The sequence below is a fragment of the Rhopalosiphum maidis genome, chromosome 4 (assembly GCF_003676215.2).
Source record: "Rhopalosiphum maidis isolate BTI-1 chromosome 4, ASM367621v3, whole genome shotgun sequence".
NCBI classification, from domain to species: domain Eukaryota; kingdom Metazoa; phylum Arthropoda; class Insecta; order Hemiptera; family Aphididae; genus Rhopalosiphum; species Rhopalosiphum maidis.
The window spans coordinates 1,214,572-1,225,077 of NC_040880.1; positions in this window are offsets into that span (position 1 = coordinate 1,214,572).

The window sequence follows — 10,506 nt, forward strand, 5'->3', positions numbered from 1 at the left end:
ATGCAAAGCCAATACTCCCATTGATATAAGCATAGACCTATCTATTATTCAATAAGTGTATTATTTATTATTATAGCTAAAATACTTGAATATAATTTGTGCTAAAAATATTTGTATTTTTTAAGTTTTTACATGAATAAATATTATTTCATGTATAAATTCGTTTAATTTAAATCGAAAATCAATTATATATAATTATATATACTAAAATATTGAAATAACATTTTTCTTGTGGCTCTTTAAAAACTAGGAAATTATGTTAATTGTAGTTTTTGGCTCTGCTATCTCAAAAGGTTGCCGATCTAGAAAACTTCTTGAATTTTTAAAATGGTCCATCAAAAATAATTATTGATATACATGTATAATATATTAATATTTATATATTTTTTAAGGCTACAGTGATGAATAATAGCAGTAACACTCATTTCATATTGTATTCTGTATATTGTTGTGAAAGTATATATTATTATATTGTAATATATTATTAAGGCGGGTTTCCATTAAACACGTAAGCGTTTACTTTTATCTATCTATCTTTTGCTGTGATTGGTTGATATACATACATCTTTGATAACTAACCTTTGGTATACCAGAGTGGTTACTGGTTATATAATTGTATTATGTGGTTAACCATGTTTTTGTATTGACGCGTTGTTAGACTAAGGTTATGTTGGGTTAGCTCAACTTTTTTCATGTAACGGTATAAACCAGCGTTTCCCAAAGTGTGGGTCGTCAGTCAATTTTTGATGGGTCGCGAACAATTTTTTTAATTATCATGTCAATGCTGTTATTAACCAAAACAGAAAACAAGTACACATTTCGCATACACTTCATTATTAAGAGTATATTTGTAAAAATATAATGATTATTAACCTATAAAATACTAAATACACAATAAAAATGTATACATATTTATATAATACAAATGTTGATTTTTATAACTACTTTTTGAAAAGTGAAGCCATATGGGTCATGAAAGATTTTTCGGGGGAAATTTGGGTCGCGGTATTAAAAAGATTGAGAACCACTGGTTGGTATAAACAATGTAGCGTGTTTAGTGGAAACCTTCCTAATTATAGACATTTTTTCACTATTCGTTATGAAGTAAGTATCGTACATTCATTTATATTTAGGTAACAGCAACCGAAATATCTACTTCAAAGTGAGAATGAAATAAAAATGTTGACGTTTATTGTGTATGAAAACGCAAGTAAACCGTTGGCATAGCATAACTGATGGTACTAGTATATATTATGTTACTGATCTTAAAGGTATAGTTATATTATATTGAAATATAATAATTTATAATTATAGTCCTTTTTGTGAAAATGATAAATGTTTTCATACAATTTACTACCGAAGTACATCGGATCAAGTTGACAATTACTCTAGAAAAATTAAAATAGATTCAAGTGATGAGAACCAGTTCAAACCAGAAGGTTCAATGCTGAATGAACAAATAATATGTTATGTGTTTACCTACACAAGATAATCATATTTTTTGAAATATAAATATATACCTACATTATAAATTTAAAGTTTACTTAAAATTATGAAATTTAATTGTAATAAGTAGAAGTAAGAACAATACTGAATCTAGTTCTAAAAAGACAAGAGACAATGTTTTTATTTAAACTTCAAACTAATGTAAATGAAGATCATAATTATGAACATTAAATATGTTAATATGTTTAACATCAAATCAAAAGAAACCTGTGGTCCTATATTATAAAATTTGTACTATTTAAAATACCAAGTTTCAAATCCATATAAATAAAGATTTGAAAAGAGCATGAAATTAATCGATTAAGGAGAATAGAGAAATATTTTTAAGCCGATTAGGCACTTATTATGGCAAGATTAAATTGAAATATGACAGTAAATCTAAATCAGTTTTTAACAAAATCAGAATAGTCCCACGTTCACTTAAAATCAAAGTTTACCAAGAGTTAGATGATTAAAACCCTTTGTAATTTTCTATGTATGTTCTATCTTCTATAGAGAAATTACGTATATTTCAGTCATTATTGTATTTTCGTATTTTTTGTGCTCTGATATTTATTGAATTTTAGTAATAGTACATTGATTTATACAGATTTTGATCATATAATGAAAAATAAGTTGCTATCTGTGAATAATATTTTATAATTTTTCTAAAATCATTACTAGATCTATAATAACATTTATAAAAATTAAACATTTCTGTTAATAATGCAGGTTGCCTATACTCTCATATTAATTTACTTTGTGGGCGACTAGAGTAATAAAATAATTTACTCGTTAAAGGGTTTTAATCAATGAAGGTGTTTAAGTTAAAGTTGATACAGCCAATGGGCGTTCCTATTGTTCTAGAAAAAAACAACAATACTAGTGCGTCCATGTACAGACTACAAAATAGCAATAAATCGTCATTTGAAGATTACCAGTATCTACTCGTTACCCAGGAATAGAGAACTTTTTGATGCTTGACATGGTGGTAAACAATTTATAAAATTAGACATTTTAAATACCTACATATAACTAACTAGTTGATAAAAAAAACTCAAAGTTTACTAGCACGGAGTACATGCAAGGAAATTTATATACTAATACTAGATTGACATTTGGTACTAAGCCTGCAAGTACTATTTTAAACTAATAATTGAAAACGTTTTTCAAGGTCTAAAAGGGGTACTTTGCTTCATAGCCATCACTGATGAGTTTGAAAGAAACATATAAAAACTTAAAATTGTTTTTTAAAAATGAATTAATGACGCTGGGCTCAGATTGCGTTTAGAAAAATGTGTACTTTTTCAAACTGAATTCAAATATTATTAAGTCATATTGTATCAGGCGAAGGCGTTATAAAAAATTCTGATTGGATAAATGTTATTACAAGTGTACGTACATTCAAATCAGTATCTTAGTCCACACTTATTAAGGAATGGTAAATTTTTATCTCAATTTTGTATCATAAATGACAACCTTAATGGAATCTGTATACAGTTTAATAAAATTAAAAATGAGAAAGACTTTAATTAGTCTTATAAATTTAAGGTCCAATAAAATCAAATAAATTATCGCATCAGAACAGGTGTTAATTCACTATAGGTCATTTATTCCAATAAAAATTCACTATGACACTTCTTAAGTTGAATTCGGCGCTGTTATTGTTCACAAAATGTTTGATGGTAGCGAAATATCAATTAGTTTTGCATTTAGGGACACTATAAAAAAGAAAATACTCGGAGGAGTAAATAATTTTATCAAAAGGCAGAAAATTCATATTAATATCAGATTATAAGCTTTTATTGGCCCTGTTTACAGAGAGAAGAAATGCATACCAATAATTGGCGTAAATAGATTACACAGGTAAGCCATATTTTTGTTAAAATTTGATTATACATTACAATAGGTACATTAAAGGCACTGATAATACAAGTACATATTGATTGTCCAACTGGTGTCCTTTACAAAATAATAAAACACCTGATAATGTTTATTAAGATTATAAATACATTAATTTTATTGAAAAAAATATACTCCAATAGATTTTCAACAAATAAAAGCAACTACTCACATTGTATTGAGTCGGTTTCAATAGAGATAGATTCAGAGCGATTATTCACAACGAGGTCCACTATGTCGTAAGTCTACTTTAAAGATGAGAAGTTTGAAATAAATAAGCAATACTGCCAATACTTAATAGAGATAGAAATTATGTTTATTTACTGAGACGTGTATTAATAGCCTGATAAATCGTTTATATATAGAAGGAACAACTTCACCGGTCTATGCATTAGTATAGTTATAACGTATACCTATTTAATTTATAATAGAATCTGCGACTCTAATACTCTATTTATATAAACATATGGGCGTAGTTACCTATGGTTATTATATAATAAACAGGAAAACATACCAACCAGTGGTTATTTGGTTTTGATGTTTACAATGTAGCATTCTAACGTAAGTTATAGAATATAATATATTGGTTAGTATAATAGTATAGAACTATAGAATATAGATTATAGATACATAAAATAACATTACATATGAGTTCTAGAATAATAAAAATATAAAAATAAAACTAAAGTGTCCTAATAAGATCAAGTTTAATTACAAGGAAATTCGGAGATATCCTGGATACTATCTACAGTATTGATATAATTCTAAGACAAATATATGTATACATAGAATCAGATTAGTTTTTTAGTGTTAAAGAATATTTAAAACCATTTTATAAAATTCAGGATAAATTATGCATCAAACAAGGGGTTATAATGTGTTGTCTATATACTGCAATTTCAAATAAGTTATGACTATGAGATTGACTTTTAGATTTAGATGAATTCTTATATATATTTGGGTTTTAAAAACAAACTGTATTATTAGAGCGTATTTTTGGTGGTAGCATTTAGAGATTGAAAATTACATCATATCATATAATAAATGTGTGATGCATTGCTCAAATCTATCAAAGGAAAAAATTAATCAATTTACCTAAACCTTACAAAGCGTTTGAAAGAATACAAATTGACATTTTTGGTTTAACGTTTAATAAACAATTTTTGATAATTACTGATTCTTTTTCAAAATGGCTTGAAGTTTTTCTTATTAAAAAAAATTGATACTAGTAAAACACTAGACAAATTAAGAAAAACTTTCATTAAGTTCAGTTTATCAAATACTAGCCAGTGATAATGAAATTTATTTCAGATGCATTTGAAAACTTTTTTAGTATGAATAGAGTTAAGTATACTACATAACCACTGTATGAGGTACCTTGTAAAAAATGATATTGCTGAAAATGCAGTAAAATCATTCAACACTTAATTAGGTAATAAAAGTTTTAGAAGTTCAAAGTAATGAAAACATATCCATTAGTACTCTAATTTATCGTTATTCATTAATTTATAGAAGTTCACTTGTTTGGACCACAAATGAAACACCAGCAAAAAATATTTTCAATAGATAAATTAAAACCCAGTTAGACTTTATCAGAAAGCAAAATCTAAGTAAACCCAATACTATAATAGTAAAACAAGAAAAAAGAATATCACACTATATGAAGGTAAAAATGATATATAGGTATACTAGAGTTTATCGAGTAATTAATAACAACAAAACATTGTAGATTATTAGAATAGTGTTAAAAACTTTAAGGGATAAAACTTCACAAATCAAAACCAGCCAATCATGTTAAGAATGGACATAGAGACTAAATAATTATTACCTATACAAAATACATTACAATACAAAATTGGAATTAAAAAAGGATGAGGTACCATGTATTAGGTAAAGATGATAGAGATATTTTAGATAAAAACAGTGAGAAGGGTAAGAGTATTTTAAATGAAAATATAAAAGATTAACACGAAAATGTTAATAGGAGATTAGTAAGAGAAAGGAAACTTATTTTAGATAATGAAATCGTAATGTTTTACAATAATTGTAGTTTAAAAGTATTGAGTAAGTACCTACAGGTTAAATATTTAAGCTTTTTTCTATAATATTATTATTTTTTCAAACACATTTTTAGCAGCATTATTGTGTAGTGCTCCATTTTTCATCTTAACTGCCGTTATCTTTAAAGTTTAAAACTTTAACTATAATCTCGGATAAGAACTAATCATATTTAAATGTTAAGTATAACATTTATTCCCTTGGTTTTCTAAAGTAAAATATTTATAGATATAATAAAATATCAAATTCTGAACTAGTAAGAATTATTTTTGAGGTGTTGGTGTTTTCATCTCCTGGAGAATTTACAACCAACGGGTTTTATTTCAAATTAATAGTGTTAGAAATTCATATAATTTTGTTTTAGGCCTCATATTTTGCACTGTAAAATATTTAGTAAGTAATTTAAAATTGCATCAACCAATTTTTGTGTCCATTGACCAGTATAATGTAGTATTAAGTATATAAAGTATTATGCCACTTAAACAGTATACACTACTATTATGTATCCTTATTATGAGAATAATATCCTTTTGTTTCTATAATTTTTTGATAGGGATTCTGTATTTCTGCTATATGGTCCTCGGATCCTGAATCTTGATTCAAAAGTTATATATTTTATGATGATGTATATTAGTCGATTTTTGATTATGTTCTTCAGTTCTGTTTTAAGGAAACTACATATCCCCGTTGATTTAAAAAATCTTGAGGATATATTGTTCTTTAAAAATAATGCATATACAAAGTTTAATTCTTCTTCAATTGTCTTGAATTATAATGCATTTTTGTTTCTCCTGGGTAATTTACGATGTTAATTAAAAAGTGTTTTTGTGGCTATATCAAGGGTGCTTAAAAAACTCTAAAGAATAATCTTAATATAAATATTCCCTTATGATTTTTGGAAATTTGTAGATAACAAATGTTGTAGTAATAATATACCAAGGCCCTTAATCGATAATATCTCATCTGACAAGTAGGAGAGTCTGATTATAATTTGTTTTCAAATTATTTTTCTTCGGTTTATTCTTCTGGACGGAATATATTTTTATTTGTAAATAATCATTTCTACTTTTAATTTACCAGACAATGTTGTCTTTATTGTTAATGTTGTTTTTTTATTGATTATCTGACTACAAGCTGCATGGCATTTGTTCTATTGGTCTTTCTGGTATATTTTTATTTGAATTATTGAGCTAAACTGTAACCTTGAGCTGGGTATCTATGTAAAATAAAATAATATGCATATTGTATTTTAATTGGTTTTGTTGTGTGGTTGATTATATACTTTCAGTATATATATATATATATATATATATATTTAATATATCCGTTAAAAAGTTATTTTATTCTTTTTTGCGTCCTATGCTATTTGGCTAATGAATATATCTAGTGTTGTTGTCTAATATTCCTATTTCTAGTGATCAACGATTTTCAATGATCGTAATAAAATAATGTACTTCTTATGGCAGACCCCTTCCAGACGCAAGACGCTTATATAATGTTATACAATTTATAATAATACCTAGGTAAAAGAATGTTGAAAATCTTCCACTGAATCCTACTATGCATTTTAATGATTTATTATTCATATTATCATTCGTTCCTGCTAATCGACAAATCTACTTTCAAGTCTTAATGTCAATGGTTTGATTTTATGAAAAACATTATTAATAATCATACCTAGTTTATTAAAGCTAATATTTTGTACTCTAATATTTATAAATTTTTATGTATTTAATTAATACACCAGAATTCATAACAGTTGATAAACGACTATAATAATATCGGTTAGTAGTTATAATATATGTGTCGATATGAGACTATACTCACATAATAATAAGCGAAATTGTCATAAAGGTTTTACGTTATAATATTATTATTTGAGTATTTGAATCCAACCTAAAACATTTAGTAAGTACCTAGTTTAAATAAAAATATTATAGGTAGGTATAAATTTTACTTAATATTAATATAGTATTGCTGTATAGGCAGGTTCCGGTACCTATTATATAGCTACGTATATAAAATTTTATTATTTCAAGTATCTACTATACAATATATACGAACGGAATATTTTTGAATTAACTTTATAAAATAAATATATAGGTAGGTAGGTACTAGGTCGTATAGTTTAATTTATGTCACTTAATTCACTACACATACTTAAACTGCAGTATGCGTTTGATTTGTTTGAAAATAAGCAAATAGACACAGAAAATCATACTATATGAGCCATATCTTAACTTAGTTGAATACCTTTACCTAATTTATGGACATAAAATTAAATTAAATCTTTAGGTGCTTACTTAATAATTTTGTATTTCCTAATATAAATTATATGTATCAATAAATAACTATACCTAAATACACTTCTATAGCTATACATGCTATATTTACAAATTAAAATCATAGTATAGTATTGTAGCTACAATTAATAGGTAGTCTGCCTACTTGTTAGGCCATACTACGAGCCTGCAAACTAGGCCAAAAATACAGTTTCATTTATACCACGAGTCCATGAATAAGTTCTATTAATATTAATTAATAAAACTATTTATTATAAATACTAGTATAATCAATGACAAAACTAATAACGGTATTATAGTAATTTGACAACGAAAATCATGAGTAGACATAACAGTTGTACAAATGCATAATAATATGATGTATTTATTATATATATGATCTATCCATACATAGTGTGGAAATTTAAGAAATTGTCAAGTGTTCAACTTGTGTATTTACCAATTTTTTTTTCTATAGTACTACCTATTCAAAAGTTTGACCTTAACCCAAATTTATTTTTGCCAATGTTTTATCTGTTCTTTAGCCAAAAAATATTCAATGTTTTCATTTTATTTACCAAAATTCTTTAAGATGTTTTAAGTTTAATAAACGTATACAGAAAATTCCTTTTTATGTAGGTAACATATTGTATGTAATTTTCATCATAAATTATTTTATAGTGCAAACGTCACCATGGGTTAAATATACATATCAGTGGCATAGACATGATTTCTGAAAGGGGGATCGAAAAAAAAGAAGCTAAATGGGAGGGGGGAAATTGAAAAATCCCCCGTCCTCCCAAAACTTTTTACTTTGGTAGTAAAATATAAGAACAAACGATGAACAATGAAATTTGAATGAATATAATTTGAATTGATTCAAAATTCACATTAAACACAATATGGTAGATTATTCACTCCAATACTTCTTAAAGTCAAAATTTCTGTATTATAAAATGCTACATCATTAAATGTATAAATAAAATAAACAAATTAAACTAACAAATCTAGTTTTCTATTTTTTTTTTTTGCTAGTTAGTCTAAAACTTCTGCTGTAATTAAATATTTCTATAAACTGGCATAAGTGTTAGGCTATTTACCCGTTTCTGTAACAAATACATTTTCACACATTTTCAACAATCCCGTGAGTGTCTTTTTTTAGATTTCAGATAAAAAAATGGTAGGTACGTAATACGTACTATGTATTAGTGTACTACGTATACGCGGTGAACCAAACCCATAGCGATAATGATCCCATTAGTTATTTCTCATAATGTAATAACAACGATAATATCTGATAACATTATAAACACAGGCTCACAGTGGAAGCATATCCCTTTTAGTCAAGCATACATACATATTATTATATATAAAGTATTGTCTTTATAAATAATAAGATATGCTATAATAAAGTATAAACATAGTCGTTATTGAACATTTCGACTAAATAAACATTACTTTGCTACAAATAAAATAAAATAAAATTATAATGGTATTTAGTATTGAGAAAATTTTCATAATTCAATAGCTCAATAGATTATAATATCACAAAATATTGCATTTTAGTGCATACTGCATAATGTAAGCAAAAACAAAAAAATAATAAAAATCCAATGGGGGGATCTGACCCTCATGTCCCCTCCTTGTATACGCCCCTGCTTATAATATATTTAAGCTATACATGACACATAATAAACATTAGGTAGGTACCTATCTATATGTTATGTCAATTGTCAATTATATTAAATAAATCTATCATAGGTAAATCGTTTTACTATTAATTTACATTGAACTAGAAATAATTTTGATTGTGTACAATATTAAAAATACTATATGTACATTGTACATGCATATTTAATATTAAACAATATTATAGGTTTGCAAAAGTGTTCATTAGTAATAAATAATAATTATTAAGTATCTATACATTTACGGTACACCTAACCATTAATAAGTGACTGAATAAATAATATTAATTAATATTGATACGGCTTTACTTTGTTATTGGTTGAATTAATATAGCACATTTTAGCGCAATCCAGTACAATTTTGTGATCTATAATTATTATTATTTATATTAATTATTATTTCGAGATTTTAGAATTTAAATAGTTAAGAACAATAAAAATCAACAGAAGATCTTTAAAATTAGAAATAAATTCTATTTTTAAAATTTTTTTTATTTATCTTACATAGCTTAAATTTAAAATTTGTTAAAATTTTGGAACAAAATTCAACTGCAATAATATGATACCTACCATCAAGTACACATAATATATCAAATATTAAGTCTATAATGTAATTTAAAAACAATACTTTTTTCGCATTTTAGTAATATACTAGAATCTCTTATATCCACCCTTAGCTGGTCTGCCACTTTGGTTGATCTGACTATAGTATTATCAATATTTTTTATATTGATTTAAAAATACATTTGGCTTCATTGATTAACAGTAGATATATGAAATTATAAACTATATAATTGATTTTTACTACATATATGTTTAAATTCAATTTTTTGATATTAATGTATGTACACTATACAGTCAATTATATAATTTAGGATTTTACACACTGTAAACTTGTATTTTTCTGTATTTTCTAATATTCCAACCATTTCTGTGTTTTGAACATAACCCCAATCCCAAAATTGAAAGATAAGAGAGGTTTTGTAATTGTAAGACAAATTAATGACAATAAGTTTCATATATGGTTTCTAAATTTCATATAGATAAAAATAGAATTAAAAATTTATTTTTTAAATGTCTACTTGTAATGT